A 21193-nucleotide genomic window follows, 5' to 3' on the forward strand; every position below is an offset into this window, starting at 1 on the left:
GTTTTACCAAAGAAAGGTCCCAGTGTGATGTAATGGCTAAAAGTGGTGGCTTCTAATCTGGTGATTGATTCCACACTCCCACACATGCAACCAGCTGGGTGACCTTGGGCTTGCCACAGCCCTGATAAGGCTGTTCTGACTGAGCAATAATATCAGCCTCTCTCCGAACCACATACCTCACAGGGTGTCTGTTGTGGGGAGAGGAAGGGTAGGGAATTGTAAACCACTTTGACTTCTTTGGGTAGCAAAAAGCAGGGAACAAGAAACCAGCTGCTCTTCTTCTTCTTCTTCTTCTTCTTCTTCTTCTTCTTCTTCTTCTTCTTCTTCTTCTTCTTCTTCTTCTTCTTCTTCTTCATGCAGTGTTTAAGAGCAGTGGGCTCTATTTGGGAGATTTCCCTGGTTTGATTTCCCAGTCTTCCACACAAAGCCTGCTGGGTGACCTTGAGCCAGTCTCAGTTCTCAGAGCTCTCGCAGCCTCACCTACCTCACAGGGTGTCTGTTGTATGGAGAGGAGGGGTAGACTACTTTGAGACTTCTTTGCATAATAAAAAGTTGGATACAAAAACCCAGCTCTTCTTCTTCTGACTCATAGCAAGTTATACCAGTTTCAACCATCTTAAAAGTGGTTTTTTAAAAATCTATAATTGCAGACAATCAGTGGGTCCCAAACCAAAACTATGTGGCTCATCCACTGGAACAATACCCCTGTGTTTTCCATAAAAGCATAGCCTGAGGAGGAGAACTTCATAATGAATACTTTATAAACTGACCTAAAAACCATAGTGGTGAACTTGGGCATAGTTTGGAAACTTAGATTTCAGTGTTTTCTTGATGCTCAGAGTCATCTGATATTGGACTGTAAGAGCAAATTAACATATATGTAGCTGCCTTTGTTTTTCTGTCAAGGTCAATATTGTCCACTATGATTGGTGCCAGCTCTTCAGGGTCTCCATCAGAAGTCCTTCATATCTGCAGTTTTCATGAGAGATGTTAAGGTCTGTACCTGGGACCTTCTGTATGCAAAGCAGATGCTATGCTACTGAGCCACAGCTCTATCCTTAAATTAACACTTGTGTAGGTATAACACTGTCACTATTAAGGGCCCCATACAAGACTCCTGGTGGTCTCCAGGCACTCTGCAACATATGGCTACCTGCAGATTCTAGTAAGCATCACAGCCAGGTTGCATTTTCTGTTCATACCGTTCTCCTGTGACTAACCATTGATTACATCCTCAAAGTCAAATGCTTGTCTTGAAGTAGAGTCTTGCTTCTTTACCATTTATTCCTTTGCCATTAGCAGTTTAGTGGTGGCATGGCGGTAGTACTGGGTCTAGGACTCTCTGCCTGTTTCACAAATGGCCAAATGCCATAATTTTGTATTTAATTTTATTTGCCATATGATGATGTTGATGAAGACTAATTGGTTTTAGTATGCCGCCTCTCCTTGCATGCAGACTTGGGGCGGTTCACAATAAGCAGCACATGTGCCTATAAAACCACAATTTAAAACATTATTAAAAACTTATGATGCTCGGTTACATCTTCACTGTTTGTCCACCCTCACAGACTGCATGCCCTTCCAAATGGGCTCCAGCTTGGTGGAGGGAAACCTGGAGATGGAGGGAGGGAGGTCTGTTGATTTCATTGGGTGTTGGTTTGTTCTGGCCTCAACCAAAGGCCTGGTGAAAGGGCACCATTTTGCAGATCCTGCAGAACTTGGGTAGATCTGTCAGGGCCCAGGTCTTACACCAAGCTGGGGCCACAATCAAAAAGGCCTTGACCTTGGTTAAGGCCAGACACATTTCCTTCAGGCCAGGGACCACTAACATATTGGTACTGGAAAAATCTTAAAAGTTCTTCTGGGAACATATTTTCTCACAGTTAATCAAGGTGGATTACACTCAGTGAGTCAGGACAATAGACATGTCTGGAAGCACCAGCAAGAACTGAAGCAGTCGTGTAAACCTTCATATGACACACTGTGCGGTACAGAAATTACATGAATAGGGTCCTAATGGCAATAAGCTAAACACAATGCTATAGACCACAGTCCCCAACCATTGGTCCCAGGAAATTTGTCAAACCATAACGAAGTATATGTTAGCAGGTTATGGCTGTTATGTTGTACATGTCTTTTTCCTGCTGTCAGTTCTACAACTATTCCCCCCTCCCCCTAACAAAGCTATCAGGTTGTCTGGACAAGATCTGTTTAGATAATTATTATCACTTGAAGACCCTCGTACAACAAGATAAGTGGCAGGTTTTTTTTGCATCTACAGGTACCATTTTCAGGGTAAATGCTCCAAATGAAACGGAAGGTTGGGAACAATTTGTAAAACCACATTTTGTGTATTATAGCTATTTCGTGTTTTATATTGTGTTTTATACCCTTTAATGTGACTTATTCGTTTTATTATTTTGTGATGACTGTTTCAGACTCTGTAAATGTTATCTATGATTGGTCTATGACCGTCGTAACAATAAATCTGAAGCTGGCGTACCAGTTAAAAAGCAGTTTGAGCATTTAGTAGCAAAGAATAAAATCAGCGAGATTTAATGGCAGCAAAACATATTTTATTTATTGTCTGCCTGGCTCCTTTCAAATGGAGACCATGAGGGGTTTGGCAAGAACAGGCTCAGGGAGCAGTAGTTAACCAACAAAGGGACAGGACCAGTAGAGAAGAGAGGAGGAGAAGGGCTGGCATATGGATTGGGAGCCACTAGGCTGCCTTGGGTATGCCTCTCTGAGACCATTTATGCACTGGAGGTTTCATGCTGGGTTGCAGGCTGGAATTTTAGTCGTGGCAGGTTGCCCCACCTCTTCCTGCACCCACACGGGGGAGCCTTTGGCCCGGTGTACCTCATCCGCCCCCTAATTGTGCTTGTACACAGAAGCTGGGGCAGTGAAGTTCCTAGTGCGTAAACAGTCTGACTGGAAAAGGCCTCCTGGCCTTGGAAGAGAGTGGAAGAGTGAGGGGGGAAAGGGGTGCCACTGTCATTGCTGCCCATCTGAACAGCCAGGGGACAGGTGGGGGATGGTGAATTCCTTTCCCCCTCCAACCTGTTCTCAGCCCATGAGGGAAAAGGAGCTGTGGGATGACAAAGAACACCCCCTAAAAGTTTTGTAAACAGCCTCTCCCTCATGCCCCCCCTCCCCTCAGCCCCGCTGCTGAGGAGGAATGCAGGATGAATATGGGGTGGAGATTCTAGAGAAGCCTGGTTCAGACCCCACATACAAACACACACCTCCTGAGCCCTCTAGGTCACCTAGGGCCAGTTGTTCATTCTGGTCCACATCATAGGATTCTTCTTGTTGGTGTGGATGGGGCAGAGATAAGGAGAGCCCGGTGTACCTCCTTGAGATTCTCAAAAGTAGGACAGGGGGAAAGAGGAAACAAACAGGGAGAGACCAATTTATTGGGCCTTTTGTGGGTTCCCCAGAACATCAGTTGCTTTCATTACCAGGCGTCAATTGCTTTTGGTTGCATTTTGGGTAAAAAAAAATACTTGGGTTTGCCTGTGCCCTTTTTAACATTTTGATCTCCAGTTCCTGGCATTACGTGCCATGGCAAAGTTAGAAAAAAACCCAACACCCATAACAAATGAATTTACACCTCAGGGAGAACTCTTCAAGTGGTCTGTGGTCCCCAACCCCCGGTACCAGTCCGTGGATCAGTTGGTACTGTGCCGCGGCTCCTCCTCACCTCCTCCCCAGCTGCTGCCTCGGGGGCTGCCTTGCCACTCTGCCACTGGCTCACCTTTGGTGCTCTCCAGCGGCCACCATGGCTGGGGCTCCCCCTCGGCATGGCACTGCACAGCTGCTGCTGGCAGCACCCCCCAGCGGACGGCGGAAAGTCAGGGGCGCTGGTGGGAAAGCAAGTGGAGCGGGAGCTCAGGCAGTGGCAACATCCCTTGGCAAAAGACTACCCCCCCCCCGGCCTCAATAAAGTTGTCCAGCATTGACCGGTCCCCAGTGATAAAAAGGTTGGGGACCACTGGTCTAAAGTGCATAGAACAGAGGATATTTTTGGGTGGGAATGGTTTCCTTCCCCCATGTTGAGCTTACCTCCTTCAGCCTTTGTTTTTTTTTTTGTTAACTGGTCTTTTTATTTTCTATTATCAGTCCTTGTTACCTTGGTCTCCTCTGCCAATTTTACCCACCTTGCTCTCCTGCCAACCAGATCACAATCCCAAGCACTGAATGAAGCCAATGGCAGTTCTCATCCTGCATCTTGCAGTGCATTGAGATGCCTGCTTTGGCCTCCTTCTCCTTAACAAAATGTGTTTTCAGCATAAAAAGCTTTCGTTCAGTAACGGCTCAATAGCCAGGACTGGCTGATAGCTAATTACTTAGTATTAGACTTCATGTAGCTAAAAGGATCCATAAGCAAGCTATTATTATGTGGATGTGCATGAATGACAACTTGGAGGGGGCGAGAGGGGGGGTTACCCGTCTTCCTGGTTATTATTAATGTGATTTTTGTAAAGTGCATTTTTTCCCTCCCTCATGCAATGAATCTTTTATAGCCTATGATTTCCATTAATGGGCATAAAGCAATCCGGTGTTGGCTTGCATGTTGTAATAGCCTCGGACTTATGGCAAGAGGATGAGTTACTTAAAAAAAAATAAGACAGCGGTGCCAAGGGACATCCCACTGTGATAATTGCAACATACCCAATATAACAGGAAGGGAAACCACAAGCAAGATGAAAAGTATATCCCGAAGGCATCATTTTAGAAGCTTGCGAGCCAGTCCTCAATGTTCAGGGCTGCATTAATTGGTAAATTAAGGAACAGATCAACTGATGATTTAAACAAAAATAACATCAAAGGGGTCTATCAGATGTTGATAAGAGCGGCTGATATTTCAAAAAGCTGTTGGGGTTGCAGAGAGAATGCCTAATCAGCAGGAAGGATCTGCCACTTGAATACAGCAGGGTAGTAGGATGAACTGCTGGGCCCTTGGAACGAGGGTTTTGCAGTTTGGCTTGCGGTCTCAGTCCAGCATTTGTTGTTATCCTGTTGCACCAGAACTGTGGAGACTGACTTCAGTGTTACCATGTGCTGTCGCACCCTAGACATGAAATTGTACAAAGATGGTCTGCTTTGCAGTTACGGACAGGACTGGTTTATGGATTTGTGGGGCCCGTAGCAACAGAGCCAGTTGAAGGATTCTGTGGGGCCCTAGCAGAGTACAGTTGTGGCAGGAGCAGCCAGACTGGGGGCAAAGAGGGCAGTGGAAAGGGGTGTCAATCTGATTGTCCTTAAAGAGGTAAAAGGGGGGAGGAGAGAGTACAGTCATGATCCATGGTAGGGGGAAGGCACCATGCAGGGTCCCTGGAAACACAGGACCTGTAGCACGTGCTGCATCTTGTACATGGATAAACCAGCCCTACCTTTGTGTTCCTTTTCCTCTCAGAGGTAAACAGAGGTTCTATTTGGTAGAATGTAAGCTGATGATTCTGTTGAAGGAGAAATAGGTCAACTAGGGGAATGTATTGTGACCCTCTAACGGAATAAGGACGAAGAAGGTTTCCTTGATGAGACCCAGGGGTCTCTACAGTGAGAGGAAGAAAAAGATAATGAATTGGAAACATCTCTGAGGGAGCCTCCATTGTGGACTATGGTTTGAAAAAGGAAGCGCAGGCTTAGATGGTTCTGTATACCACAGGAGTGGAGTAATCAGTTTCAGAGTTTAATGGAGGATTCAGTTACGGTGGACATGGCTGAAGTGGATCATCACGGCCCTGAAAGAGGAAGAGGGGAGATGGAATAGAGATCTGCTGTGTGCAGTGGAATGAGCAAAAGAAGGGAAGGTCTTGGTCATCTGTGATTCCATGCGGGTTGGAATATTATGTTTTCGAACAAGACCCTTTGACTCAACAGGACATTAGTGATAGGAGGATGTAGTCTGTGAATCCCAGTGATTATCACCCTCTTGTGGCCACTAACTCCACTGAGTGTGGTTAAATGGGCCATGTGGTTCAGGGGAGACAAAGGATATGGGAGTCCAAGTGATGTTTGCCTCAGTCTTCTCTATTAGAGGAAGGTGGGGGTGGGGCAGCAGCAGATTTTGGAGGTAAATCAATGGTTGAGATAGTAGTTCCAGCAGGAGTGGTTCAATTTTGGGGATAATGGCTTAGGATGGCACGTGATGGGCTCCATTTTACAAGTAGTGGAAGAAAATGATTGGTCAGAGTTTCTCTAGACCAGTCTTTCCCAACTTAGAATTGAGAAACTCCTGAAACCTTCGAGAAACCCCAGAAGTGGCACCATCATGCTGAATATGGTTGAGAAGCATAGCTGGGCGCATGGGCATCCAAAACCCCTTCCCTTCCCACCACCTCCAGGCCCATCATTGGTCATTAGCAGGGGAGGGTTGACATTTATTTATTTATTTATTTATTTATTTATTTATTTATTTATTTATTTATTTATTTATTTATTTACTTACTTACTTACTTACTTACTTACTTACTTACTTACTTACTTACTTACTTACTTACTTACTTACTTACTTACTTACTTACTTACGGCTCAGGGCGGTTTACATGAAACAAGAAAAGGATACGGGTAAAATCATTTATAGTAACAACAAGGTGATAACAACAACAACAACATTAACATGATAAAACAACAATAACATTAAGGAATGGTGGAAACTGTAAGGAGCCTCAGCTCAACTCTTACCCAGTGGGTTGGGCAGATTCGTAGCAGTCATAGTAGGAGGGGGAGGGCTTGGGGGCCAATTGGAAGTGATTATTTAGGTCGACCTCAACCAAATGCCTGGCGGAGGAGCTTCCCTTTGCAGGCTCTGTGGAACAGTTCAGGTTCCATAGATGGTCATATCATCTGATAAATGTTTAACAAATTATATATACATATATAAAATTAGCTCCCACTCATTTGGGAAAACCTTTCAGGATCATCAAGAAACTCCAAGGTTTCACAGAACCCTGGTTGAGAAAACTTGACCTAAACAGTGATTTTAATAGACCATCAATCCCTTCCCCCTTTTTTTCCCTAAACACTTGTTTCAGAGGAAGATGGTCCTCTAGGGGCATAAAGTCTGACGCAGGCTTAATAAGAAAAAAGAGAGTACTGTATTATGAAGCTATTTGCATTGCTATGCAGTATTAAACAGCAGCGATTTTGTTTTCCAGTGTGACGTGTCCCATAAGCAGGCCTGCTTTTAAATTTTGTTTTGTGTTCTCAGAGATAATGGAAATTGTGCTGCCCGTCTGAAGCAGCATCTTTGCATTCCTCAGGGGTGCGATTTGCCATCTTGCAGAAAGCCATTTTCTCCTCTTCTCCTGTACATCCCATGCAGTCAGATGTATTGTCTGGCCTCAAAGGATGCAGCCTCTTCCCATCATGAACAACAAATGTTCCAAGGTGTCTCAGTTGGTTGCTTGCGATGGCCACGTATCAAAACACGTACGCCTGCACTGCAGAAATCTAGCCTGGTGCAGATGTGGTGGGGGACATCTCTGACAAATTCTCAATATTAGAATATCTCCAAAATGTCTGGTTGAGGAAAGTTGACCCTTGTGCCACTGGGCTTTGTGTCAGGCCTTTAAACATGTCATCAAATTGTCCCTATTTCTTAGGGATGGATTATTCACATTTTCTTGAAGAAGGAGAGTTGGCTTTTATACCCTACTTTTCACTACCCAAAAGAGCCTCAAAGCGGTTTACAATCACCTTCCCTTCCTCCCACACCACAGACAACATGTGAGGTAAATGAGGCTGAGAGAGCTATGAGAGAACCCTGACTGGCCCAAGGTCACTCAACTAGCTGCATGTAGAAGAAGAAGAAGAAGAAGTAGAAGAAGAGTTGGTTCTTATATGCCACTTTCTCTACCTGAAGGAGTCTCAAAGCGGCTTACATTCACCTTCTCTTTCCTCTCCCCACAACAGACACCCTGTGAGGTAGGTGAGGCTGAGAGAGGCTGATATTATTGCTCAGTCAGAACATCCTTATCAGAGCTGTGGTGAGCCCAAGGTCACCCAGCTGGTTGCATGTGTGGGAGCGCAGAATCAAACCCAGCTCACCAGATTAGAAGCCGCCACTTTTAACCATTAAACCACGCTGGCTCTTGGACCTTTCTTTGGTAAAACAACTTGTCTGGGGCATTTGGCGAGATCTGTTGCCATCTCTTACAATGAAGAATTGCCATTCTCAAGCATGACCTTCTTTTCCTGGTGTAACAGTGAGATTGCAGCATTCAGGGCCGACTAGGCATTTATTGAATTTCACAATAAAGAGACCCACATCAAGCTTCTTACCTAAAGTCATCCAAATTTCACCTTCCCACCTTTTTTCTGTGCCCATCATCTGCAGACGAAATGGGACTACACACTTTAGATCGGTGGTCCCCAGCCACCGGGCCACGGCTCCCTCTCCCTACCCCCCCCCCCGCAGTGAGAAACCTCCCAGGCCGCAAGCAAATTGGCCGCAAAAGTGGCCGATTAGCTTGTGGCCTGGCAAGCTTCTTTCTGTGGGAGGGGGGGGGGAGATGGAAGCAGGGCCGCTGGCGCAAACGTGCATGCGTGGACCGGCCGCGAGATCGCCCTCCCCACCACCACCGGTCCTCAGCCTTAGAAAGGTTGCGGACCAGTGCTTTAGATAGTCAATGTTCATGACTGCATCATTTTAAAAGAACTGGGGATATTAAGAAGATATCATGTTTGTCTGTCTGTTTCGCTGGGCACTTAAAGGGGGAGGCTGTGTCAGCTCAGATCTTAGCTAGATGGATAGTGTCCACAATCAAAGAAGCCTACACACAGGGAAATGTACGGTGTCCATTGAATATAACTGCACATTCGACTTGATATCAGTCAGTGTCGGCTGCTCTCTAAAGAGGCATTCCGATGACAGAACTGTGCAAAGCTGCTACCCAGTTGCCTGCAGATAGTTTCATAAAACATAAATCTGTAGATGTCAACATAAGAAAAAGAAACTTCAGCAAGAACAGTGTGTGTTTCAGTGAACCTAGGGTTGCTAGCTCTGGGTTGAGAAATACTGGGAGATTTTGGAAGTGGGCAGGGTTTGGGGCGGTGAGAGACCATAGTGAAGTATAACGCTATGGAGTTGTTCCCTCCACCCCAGCAGCCATTTTCTCCAGGAGAACTGATCTCTGTCACCTGGTAATGAACTGTAAAGTCAGGGGATCTCCAGATCCTACCTATGGACTAAAATCCCTGAGTTGCGTGCCTAATAAATTAGCTTGGTAGTCTACCAAGTGGGATTGGACAGGACTATGATGATGAAACCTGGGTTGCACTTACTTGTAACTGTTGTTCATCAAGTTGTCACTGAGCAGGCACACATCCCTCCCTCCTGCCCTGCTGTGAGCTATTTTAAAAAAATAGATCTGGATCCAAGCTTCTATGGCAGAGTGGGGAATCAAACCAGAGTGTCCCAGATTGTAGTCTGACACTCTAGCAGTTACGTGGTGTCGTTTGCATGTTTTGTGTAGCACAAAGGCTTTCCAGGACATCTTCTTCAGCAGAGGCCTCCTGCCCTGCAGTGCCCCTACCCACTGCTGTACAGTAGGATGGCAGGAGACAAAGAGGGAGGGCAGAATGCATTAATCAGCAGTGATACCACCAGTGACATCATATTATGCAAGTTCTTGTTTCCCTCTACTCTGGCGCTTCTGTCCTGTGTTATTTTCCCTGGCTTGATGTGCAGCCACGAACTCTTCTCAGAGACACTTGGCGGGTGCCATAAAAAGGGTCAGTAGGCACTTTGGAGACCCCTGATCTAAGGCAATATGTTCTGTAGCCTGATGCAGAAAATACATTACAAAGGTACATTACAAAGGCAGTCATATCCCATGCAGTCAAAGCAAGGTGATAACCATGAACCATGAAGTCTGTTACTTCATTAGAAACCCCTTCCTGACTCACACCATTAAAATGCAATTCCAACCACCTTAGAAGAAGAAGAGTTGGTTTTTATATGCCGCTTTTCTCTACTTGAAGGAGTCTCGAAGTGACTTAAAAATGCCCAAAATATTTCTACTTTGCCCATTTTGCGGTATGACAGGAGGGAAAACATCAGAATTCCTTCGTCCTGCAGAATATGAAAGACAGGCAGAGGAGAAGTAAAATCAGTGAAGCTGAATAGTTTCTGTGCTCTTTGAACCCCCCCCCCCATCTATTTTCTCCAACGTTCCTTCCTTCATTTGTTTGGTTTGTTTTTTAAGCCTTTGCTAGAATCTCTCGCATCACGGGAAGGAATTAATGGCTTGTGGTTTCTGCCGAGCCCTTCAGGGCTATTTTCAGTATCCAACCCAACTTAATGGGCAATGCAAAAAACAAAACAACACAAAACAAAAACAAAAAAACCCCAAAACAAAACAACCTATCACTCATGTTCCTGTCTGGCTTTTTGCTGGCTAACAAACCTTCCCGTTTCCCCTGCTTTTTTCTATGTATTTTTGTACTTGACATTGAAAATGAAGGGATACATCGGAAAGGGAAAGGCACTGGCAAACCACCCCGTATTGAGTCTGCCATGAAAACGCTAGAGGGCGTCACCCCAAGGGTCAGACATGACTCAGTGCTTGCACAGGGGATACCTTTACCTTTACCTTTATCGGAAAGGGATAACATTGTCAGATGTTCTGAGAAAGCTGTTCAATGCCTTAGGCCCAGCGAGTCAGGTAAGGATGTGCTTGGGTGGGGGGGGAGCATTGATTTTTCAGCCATAGTACCTAATGAGTAGGATGGGGGGGGGGCAAAATCAATACAATGTAAAAAATAAGAGTTTGGGGACTGGACAAATTTGTATTTTACTTAAAATAGGGTTTCCATTGTTGACATCTCTGAGCTGGTTTGCAGTTGATGCAGTTGATGCAGTTGATGCAGTTATGTCCCCACCCCATGCCCGAAGCAGCAGAAGGCAGAAAGAGAAATACACCAAAAAGTCACTTGTACTCATGCTGTGGTTTTCAGTTTCTAGGTTCCGATCCCCCATTGAAAACACTGGAACCTAAGGTCTGCTGGATACTTTGTAGAGTTGGATACTTGTAGTGACTGATTAAGAACAATTTGGAAAAACATTGGAATGTCATAAACTTGAAGCCACTGAAGAAGACTTCCCCTTGAAAATGAGTTAAATACTAGATCTCTTTTTGGCTTTTGTATTTAAGAATAAAGAAGATTCTTTGGTTGTATATAGCTGTATTGTCAGCGTTCTTCTCATCTGTGACTACCTGGTGATCGGCAGCCCTACTTATTAAGCTAAATACAGCCAGACAGTTAAAGGGATTTTTATTCATTTTGGTTTTGAATTTTGAAACTCCACCCCCCCCCCAAAAAAAAATAATAACTTTGTTATTTATTTGGTACAGGTCTAATTACTTTGTAAACTGCTCAGAGTGCTTTCTTTTTTGGCAGACACAGCATATAAATCTTACATTGTATTTGGTAAAATGATACCACAACTCTGGGAAGGTCAGTTCGTAAATAAGCTGCCACCAATGAGGAGACCTGAGTCTGTTTTGCCTCGCTTTCACTGCACATGTCCGTGAGGATTCCTTTGTCATTCTGCATTGATTTTCTTCCCTTCACCATTTGCTTTTTCCTCGTGTTTTCTGAGAGTGATTTTGTGCTGGTTTTTCCCTTTGCTTCACTTCTGAGCAGAAGCCAATTCAAAAGCATGCACATTCCTGTGGATTCTCCCCTGCCCATACACCATTTTTTATACATTTTGCCCCTCAGAGGTCACTCCACCACTTATATTGACAGGAGAAGAGGGAGAGAAAGCAGAAGAAGGGTAGGGGGCTTTCTTGCTGGTCTTGCTGGAAGCGGTAGAAGAATACCTTCCCTAAATCATGGGGGAAAGTGTCATGATGTACTGGTGGGGATATTGCTCCACAGTGAGACTTTTGTCAATTGCACCACATTTGATGATTTTGTTTGGAGTCTGGAGATGTTTGAATTTTCCAGCATCTGTTTGGCCTTTGCATTTAAGACCCTCTCCATTGTAGTTGAATTCGGCGCTAGCTAACATGTGTATTGTTGTTCTCTTCAACCATGCAAAGCCCTGGGCATCACATTTTATTGTTATTTGCATCTGTGGGATACTGCTTTCAATGCCTTGCCATGAAACTATTTATTTAATAGGTACTTAGTAGGTATTTAGCATTTAGTAGGTACTTAGGCACACCTTATAGGCTGGGAGAGGAGACATTTGTGGAGGTCTAGGTCTGATGAGGTGGTGGATCACCTTCCCTTGCTTACCTGAATGGGGAGCCTGTACTTTTAGTGTTCCTGGGGGGGGCTCTGGGGGGATAGAGGGTAGGTTTGCCAGATCCAGGTTGAGAATCTCTTGGAGTTTTAGGGATGGAGCCTGGGAGGACAGGGACCTCAGAAGGGCACAATGCCAAAGAGTCCACCCTCCAAAGCAGCTATTTTCTTCAGGGGAACTGCTCTTGGTAGTATGAAGATGAGGTGTAATTCCAGGAGATCCCAGGTCCCACCTGGAGGCTGTCATCCCTGTGTCATTTGCATGCTCACTTGAAGGCTTCTGCCTGGTGTTTCACCAAGGCATACATTCAGAGCACAGAAGTAGTGATATGCAGTAACGGTTCTTTCTCCTAGGTTCTGAGTGAGAAGGGCACTTTCTTTAGTGTTTGCCTCTTCCATTAAGAGTTACCAACCTCCACACTGGGCCTGGAGTTCAGCCGTAATTCTAGGAGAGCTCCTTAGATAATTTCCTTCAGGGGAAGTGGCAGCATTGGTGGGTGGCCTCCGTGGTGTCACATACACACTGAACACCTTTCCCGAGCACTGCCCCGAGACTTCCAGGAATTTCCCAAGGCAGATCTGGCAGCCCTCTTTCCAAATCTGTGTACTAAGCATGCATCTTGGGGGGATTCCTCAAGGTGCATGCTTAGTACACACAAATTTGGAAAGAGGGTTGCCAGCCATGGCATGCTTCATCTGAGATCCAGGTGTCTTGACTGAGGATTGTATAGGGCAGGGGTAGTCAACCTGTGGTCCTCCAGATGTTCATGGACTACAGTTCCCATGAGCCCCTGCCAGCGGTTGCTGGCAGGGGCTCATGGGAATTGTAGTCCATGAACATCTGGAGGACCACAGGTTGACTAACCCTGGTATAGGGCTTAGTTGCCCAAGATGGATTTCGTTGGGATCTTAAGATCCATTGGGGTGTTCTAGATGTCACTCGAGAAGGACAAAGGGAATTGGGTTTTATCTTGCATTGAGCATTTTTAGTGGTGTAATATTCCACAGGCACCGGGACAGGGTGTGGGCCTAGGGCAACACTGAAGTTTCACTCTTCCTCAGGGGTGCCATTAGAGATCTCCACTTATTATTCCATGTCAGCACAACCATGTAATTGTCATGTTAATACCGGCACAGCCTTGGCTGGGTAGTGTATCTGCAAATAACATGTATCTTTGCATAACATTTGCATGGAGCTTCATGGTAGCGACCCTAAGCTGTTGACAGAGTGGATATCCGAAGGCCAACTGGAAACCTCTCTTTGTTTTTGTTTTAACTTCTTTGTGAATGACAAACCTCTCTATTTCTTCCACTCTTTTCTGTATAAAAGAATACCTCGGGGAGGAAATCACCATGTTCTCTGCTTTTAAAGATATCTTTAAAAGGAAACAAAATTAAAACCAGCCAAAATGGAAAGCGACTGAATGCTCAACTCCCTTCTGCATCTCTTGGCTCTTAAAGAGTTTCGTTTCAATCCGTCTGCTTGCACATAGACAGAATTCTATTAAATTGTTCTTCCCCTGGAGAAACATTATGCTTTATAATTCATTTTATTTTATTTAACTCTCTCTCTCTCTCTCTTTTTGTATTCTGTACTGAAGCTGCGTTCCACTTCAACAGCTCTGCAGCTATACATAATCTCATCTGCTAAGAAGCTGCAGGTATTAACATTTGACGCCAAAGCTTTCTGGCTTGGGAGTCGAACAGAGCAATCCTAAGGGCCCTTTCCTAGGAGTCGGACTCATTGAGTAGACTTTAAGCGGGTCTAACTCAAAATTGTTCTCTACGTGCGGGAAAATACGCCTGGGGGTGTGAGGCACGGTGAGAGGTACACTTGAATAAGCAATACATTGCCATTGGAGTTCTGCCCAAAGGAAATTTGAACTAAAGTCTTCCCGTGACAATCTGAGGACTTTTGTGGAAAACCCGAGTGGTTTCTCAGGAAGATTTCTAAATTATCAGCAGCCTCTTAAAGCAAAAGGTGAGGTTAATTTGGAGACGTAATGGATTTGCCTGTTCCATTCTCCCTCAAAGCAGTTCAATCCTTCCCCTTCCCCTTTTTTGCCCCCCCCCCCGATCTTTGGAGGTCTTCAGGGGGCACTTCAAAGTTCCCCAGGATATTTGAGGGGGTTTGGATGGCAAGCATCTTTTAAGCGGGAAAGAGATTTGGGACTCGTTTCGTTTTGGTTTGAACTGAAAGTGCTTATTAACTATTCTTATAAACCACAAGGTTGTTGGCAGAGTTTACATTTGCAAAAGGGCAGAGCACCAGGCTGCTTAAATGGCCCAGACAACTGACCCAGACAAAAGTCCAGCAAAAAGGGAAGGCTTATTTGGTTGAAATAAAATATCATTGATCACACAGTCATCTGTCTATCATTTTTCAATTGGAGAAGATGAGCAATTATATGAGCAAAATACAATGTGGTGACACCAAAAGATATCTATCTTGCATTCCTCATCATTGTGTAGGCCTAGAAATAACTAAAATGCACTGTGACCAGTTCTCCCCTACAGTGCCCACTAATTCCTTTAACTTGCTTTCCTAAAAGCGGAAGACTCTCCATTGTCTAATGTTGAATCAGACAGCCCAGTAGCTGAGAGATGCTTGCTGGGAGCACACGCTTGTGTGAAAGGGAATTTTTGTTAGATAAAGGGCCCACAATACACTGTTCAATGACTAGAATAGCTTTGCACATGGGGAAGACGGGAGATGTTCTGATTTCTTTCTGGTTTGAGGACTGTTTTAGAAATGAGATGGCAGTGTTGAAGGCAAGAAGATTGCAAATAGTAGTTTAAAAAAAGAATCCTGTTAAATAGGATCCAAACAAAGGATTCAAACAGGCATTGCTGTGTGTGTGTATATATATATATATATACTTGCACTGGGCTGGTTTGGAAGGGACAATGCATTTGGGTAGCTGAGGTTGTAAAGAATCTAAGCATATATAAACTGTCATGTATATATTAAAAATTAATTCCCTCTGGATTCCATATATATATAAGGTTAATTCCCTCTGGATTTGATAATAATCTGAAATTTAAAATTACCTCAGAATGTAACTTCAGGTTTAGATAATCCGGAAAAGTACAACAGTTCAGCAAATCTCCGTCTTTCTTTTGCACAAATCTAGGAGCTCCATGTCAGCTGTTTTCTGTCAAAGGCAGAGATACTGGGATTCCTGGTCTTTACCAGCGTAAGAGGCTCTTTACTAGTGCCTCTTGGGGTGCAGAGTGGTAAGGCAGCAGACATGCAGTCTGAAAGCTCTGTCCATGAAGCTGGGAGTTCAATCCCAGCAGCCGGCTCAAGGTTGACTCAGCCTTCCATCCTTCCGAGGTCGGTAAAATGAGTGCCCAGCTTGCTGGGGGGTAAACGGTAATGACTGGGGAAGGCACTGGCAAACCACCCCGTATTGAGTCTGCTATGAAAACGCTAGAGGGCGTCACTCCAAGGGTCAGACATGACTCGGTGCTTGCACAGGGGATACCTTTACCTTTACCAGCACAAACTGACCATGCCAGATCCCAGAATGGAATGAAGTAGAAGTCTTCTGCAACTGGAATAACTGGTCTCTGAGTCCCCGGGGTAGGGGAAACCGTTTGGATCTAGAAGAGCCTTTCTAGACTATTTTTTTACCAATGAGAAACCCCTGAAACAGTCTTCAAGATCCCAGAAGTCCCAGAAGTGGTGTGATCATGCAGAATACAGCTGGGAAGCCTAGGTGTTCACACTGTGTATGAGAGAACTGTTAACCACTTTCCTTTCCTACAAGTCTACTGGTGGTGGTGGTGGGGATAAGGCCCACCATAATTGTGAGTCTGTGGGGGTCCCATTTATACACTCCCCTGGAAGTGTATATTGCTATTTGTGAGATTCCTTTGTGAATTTAATTATGAAGAACAATACAGATTTGGGGGGGATGTTTTTAGAAGAGACAAGACACTCCACCTTCCCAGGTTCTGGAGATCAATAACGGTTGAAGAACTTGTAACTTAATCTTGATAATCTGCCGCCTTCTCCCCACGTACCATTAAGAGAGGCCAGGTAAGAAGAAAACCCTATGTGCTTCCCACCCACTCCCCTCAAGAAACAAAGTCCCCTTGCAACTAGAAGTTCTGTAATAACACATTTCTTTTCATTTCATTTATTTATTTTTGATACAAGCTGCATTCGTATCAACCGTTTGTACCTCCCCAGGCGGGGGAGAAGAAATGCAGCTGACCTGCTCATGGTCAGTGGTCTTGATGACTATAGCCTTCAGTCATACATCTGTGGGAAGTGACCCCGATGTGGGAGGTTACTTCAGCCCGAAAGCAGGAGTTCAGAAGGCATTGGCGGTGTTGACTTCTTCTTCTTCTTCTTTTTTTTTAAAAAGCTTTCAGTGGAGTCTTTGTTTCTTTGATGCTATATAAAGAGCACACGGCTTTCTGGAATAACTTTCTGAAAGCCAGCTTTGTGTAGTGATTAAGAGCGGCGTTTTCTAATCTGGAGGCTTGATTCTTCACAGCCAGTCAGATGGGTGACCTTGGGCCAGTCACAGTCTTGTTAAGAGGTGTTCTCACAGAGCAGTTCTCTCAGGGCTCTCTCAGCCTCTCCTACCTCACAGGGTGGCTGTTGTGGGGAGAAGAAGGAAAGGTGATTGTAAGCTGCTTTGCGACTCCTTTGGTTGGTTAAAAGCAGGGTATTAAAAAAGCAGATTCTTCTACTACCTGTGGTTCTCAACCTTAAATTGATGGCAACCCCAATTCGACAGCAGCTGGCACATTGGTGTCCTCAGTGCTTGTGCGCGTGTGCACCGGTGACATGCACATGCATGGGTGGCATGCGCGTGCATATGCGCGCATACGCTCAAAATTGAGGCGGCGTGAAGGAAGCCATTTCCATGGCTCCATCTGCTCTGCCCACCACCGCATCTGCCCGCTGCAACCTCTGCCTGCCGTCGCCACCCACCGCCACCTCTGCCTGCCACCACGTACAACCACCACCTTTGCATTTCCCTGCTTCTGCTGCCACGGCCCGATACCCACCACTGCCCGCTGCCCACCACCGCCCGCTGCTGCTGCCTTCTACCACCATGGCAGAGGCGGGCAACCTGGCAACCCCGGGAAAGGGGCCAAGTGACCCCAATTGGGGTCACGACCCACAGGTTGAGAACCACTGTTCTACTACTTTGTTCGATCTCCAGGTTACCAAATAAGGGTGCATGATACCACATGGGGCAGTCACTGGCAGTCTTCAAGCAAAGGTTGGATACACACTTTTCTTGGATGCTTTAGGATGCTTTGGGCTGATCCTGCGTTGAGCAGGGGGTTGGACTAGATGGCCTGTATGGCCCCTTCCAACTCTATGATTCTGTGATGTGCCAATACATCATTTCTGGTGGAAAACCTGACACAGGGTAGCTCTAGACATTTGCAGGAAACTGGGGATTAAATTTATAATCTCTAGCATTCTCATTTTTGGCACCCATCTGCACACTTTATTGACATTGCAGGTTACTTCAAAGGAAGGAGACCTTGAGAGAAAGACAACTCACACCAAAATAAACTATGCACCAAACAAAGTGGACATGATTGTAACTTGTATTTAAAAAAAAAATTGTACTGAAGTAAATGCTTCATTAAAGTATTTATTGTCTGCCTTTGTCCCTGTATGGAACTAGGAAACATAACCCAAATAAATAAACTCCAAGCAGTAAAACTCAGCAAAAACAAAAACAGCCATGAATATCCCTCCACATAAACTATAGGAGGATAACTGACAAGAATATAGACAGGATAGTTTAGTGAATCTAGAATCACAGAATTGTAAAGTTGGAAGGGGCCATACAGACCACCTAGTCTAACCCTCTGCTCAATGCAGGATCAGCCTAAAGCATCCAGGATAAGTATTTGTCTAGCTGCTGCTTAAATCAGCCTTTCTCAGCCTTTTTACCATTGAGAACCCCCTGAAACATTCTTCAATCTTTGAGAAATCTTGGAAGTGATGTGATACTGCAGAATATGTTTGGGAAGTATAGCTATATACATACCCAACTGGGGACCCTCCCCTTCTCTCCCCTTTTTGGCCCATCATTAGCCATTTGGGGGGAGGTGGGCAAGTCAGTGTGGCCATATATGGTCATATCACCCAATAATTTAAAATATATATAATGAGTGACCGGATTGGCCTGTATCCATTAATATCAAACTTCTCCCAGGAGCCTTTATCCCTTTTATTTATATACTCATGGTTACAGATATGTATATGTAAGTATACATTTAATTAACTTCCACCCAATTGGGAAAACCCCTCCATGACCATCAAGAAATCCCAGGATTTCATGAAACTCTGGTGGAGAAAGCCTGACTTAAAGATTGCCAGTGTGAGGACCATCACAGAGAGCTTAGTATGAAGTGTTTCAAAGTGTTATCCTGTATGCATTCTGACATTGTACAACAACGCCTTCCACTTTTTCATCTGTTATTTTTGCGGGATAGATTTGCGGTTCCAGAATGCCATGTTTTGGGCATTACAGCTCAGCCAACCCTGCTTCTCGAGACTGTAAGGACGAAACAGAGATCTGAGGAGATCGAAATGGGGCTGAGTGGAGATGCCGGGGATGTGCTTGGAGGGTAGCGTGTTTGTGGATCGTCTAGTTCAGGACTTGTCTATTTTTTTTTCTCCTCCGGAGTCTGAAATCTGGAAGGGGTCTTCCAGCCGCAGCAGCACACCGGACACCAGCGATAAGGCCTGTCAGCAGTTCCATTTATAACCCCGGTCTGTCCTTCACACCCTCTTAAAAGCCTCTCAAATTGATTTTTTAAAGGTGCTTTTAATGGCAGCAGCCATGTATCAATTGCTGTGTGCAACATTTTAAAAAAATTCTTAACATACTTGTGTGATAAGCGAACAGCTTTTCGCAGAATGGAAAGGCGTTTTCGTTAGGGAATTAATAAGCCTCTGTAAACAGCTGTTCATTAAGAAAGCTCCCAAATGCCAAGAGAGGAAACACATACGCACACACCTTCAAGGGTTTCCCCCCCCCCCCTTTCTTTTTAAGTCAAGGGTGTTTTATACCTATCTGGCTTCCATGTCAACATTGATCTATATTTCCATCTCTAGAGAGACTACCCCCTCCACACACACACACACACTTGTGGTTGTATAGTACTAGAATAGGGGCGGCCACCCCGTATTGAGTCTGCCATGAAAACGCTAGAGGGCGTCACCCCAAGGGTCAGACATGACCTGGTGCTTGCACAGGGGATACCTTTTCCTTTTAGGGGCGGCCAAATGGTGGCTCTCCAGATGTCTATGAACTACAGTTACCAGAAGAAGATGAGTTATGTAGGCTTTATACCCTACTTTTCACTACCCGAAGAAGTCTCAAAGAGGCTGACAGTCACCTTCCATTCCCCATGACAGACCTTGTGAGGTAGGTGGGGCTGAGAGAGCCCTGATATTGCTGTTCTATCAGGACTTTGATGAGCCCTAGGTGACCCAGCTGGCTGCATGTGGAGGAGTGGGAAATCAAACCTGATTTGCCAGATTAGAAGCCACTGCTCTTAACCACGACACTATACTCTCATCCATTTTTCTACCATAGACCTCTGGCTCATCCCTCTCTCAGCCTCACCTGCCTCTGAAAGAACTGCTCTATGATAACAGTTCTAACAAAACTGTGACAAGCCTAAAGTTGCCCAGCTTGCTGCATGTCGAGAAGTGGGGGAATCAAACCTGGCTCTCTAATCTGGCTCAAAGCGGTTTACAAACATCGTTCTCTCTTTCTCTTCACAACAGAGCCCCTGGGAGATAGGCGAGGTTGATAGCTCTAAAAGAAATGCTCCAAATGATCATCTCTAAGAGAACCATGAATAGTCCTAGGTCATCCAGTTAGCTGCATGTGGGAGATCAAACCTGGTTCTCAAGATTAGAGTCCACCTCTCTTTCTCTACTACACCACGCTGGCTCTTGAGTTGTTACGCTTCCTCCATGTAACAACAATGCAAAGAAAACAGAATATTTATTTTCTGAAACTCAGGATGGTATTGTCATTTCTTCCTTACATTCTCTCCAGGTATTGCATGAAGGTCTTATGGGTAAAGTACTATCATTGCGTTAGGGGAAACAATCTGCCTCTAAGAGGTGTCATAAATTGTTGAAGAAAACAGAACACACTTACCATGGTGAACTGTTACCCATGGCCGCCTTTTCTTTTGAAAAAGGTGAACCTGTGTCTTCCATGGGTGTAAGAAGGCAGCCATGCCCATTTAGTAGTCCATACGTAGGAACCGCAGAGCTTAAAACAGAGAGGAGAGGAAGAGAGGATAATAAAGATCTTGATTTGAAAAGTGTTTGCATTCACTTGCAAGATAAATTGGCACTGCATGTGAATAGCCTTCAAAGCGAAAATCCTGAAGGGGGTGTACATTTTAATATTTAAGTATCCACAGAGGTACAGTTGCTGTCCATATTTTCCCAGTATGGATTTTAGTTATGCTTAATACATTTCAGCTTTTATATTGTTATAGCATGCATTGGCCTTGTTTTCACATGGATAACTTGAGCATTTTAAGTTGGTGTCCAAAAAGGAATAACTTTACCTTGCGGTGTTAAGACTGAGAAAGTCTTGTCCCTTTAACAATGTGATAGGTCAGAAATCCCTGTCAGAAATCCCACCCCTTCACCAAAAACTAGCATATTGGAGCAGCATGACAGGATAAGAGTTGTTTTGTATATGCCTATTTTCTCGACCAGGAGTCTCAAAGTGGCTGACAATCACCTTCCCTTCCTCTCCCCACAACAGACACCCTGTGAGGTAGGTGGTGTTGAGAAAGCTCTGTGAGAAACTGCTCTGTGTGAACAGCTCTAACAGTACTGTGACTAGCCCAGGGTCACCCAGCTGGCTGCACGTGGGGGAATGAGGACTCAAACACAGCTCTCCAG

At 44.9% G+C, this 21193-nt stretch overlaps 1 protein-coding gene across 5 annotated transcripts in view; it reads left to right on the forward strand.

Annotated features, from left to right (window-relative positions):
* The window catches only part of PCDH7 (protocadherin 7), a 440531-nt gene that overhangs the window by 129631 nt on the left and 289707 nt on the right, over positions 1–21193 (forward strand). The window lies entirely within an intron of this gene.

Source organism: Paroedura picta, chromosome 10 (genome assembly GCF_049243985.1).
Source record: "Paroedura picta isolate Pp20150507F chromosome 10, Ppicta_v3.0, whole genome shotgun sequence".
Lineage (NCBI taxonomy): Eukaryota > Metazoa > Chordata > Lepidosauria > Squamata > Gekkonidae > Paroedura > Paroedura picta.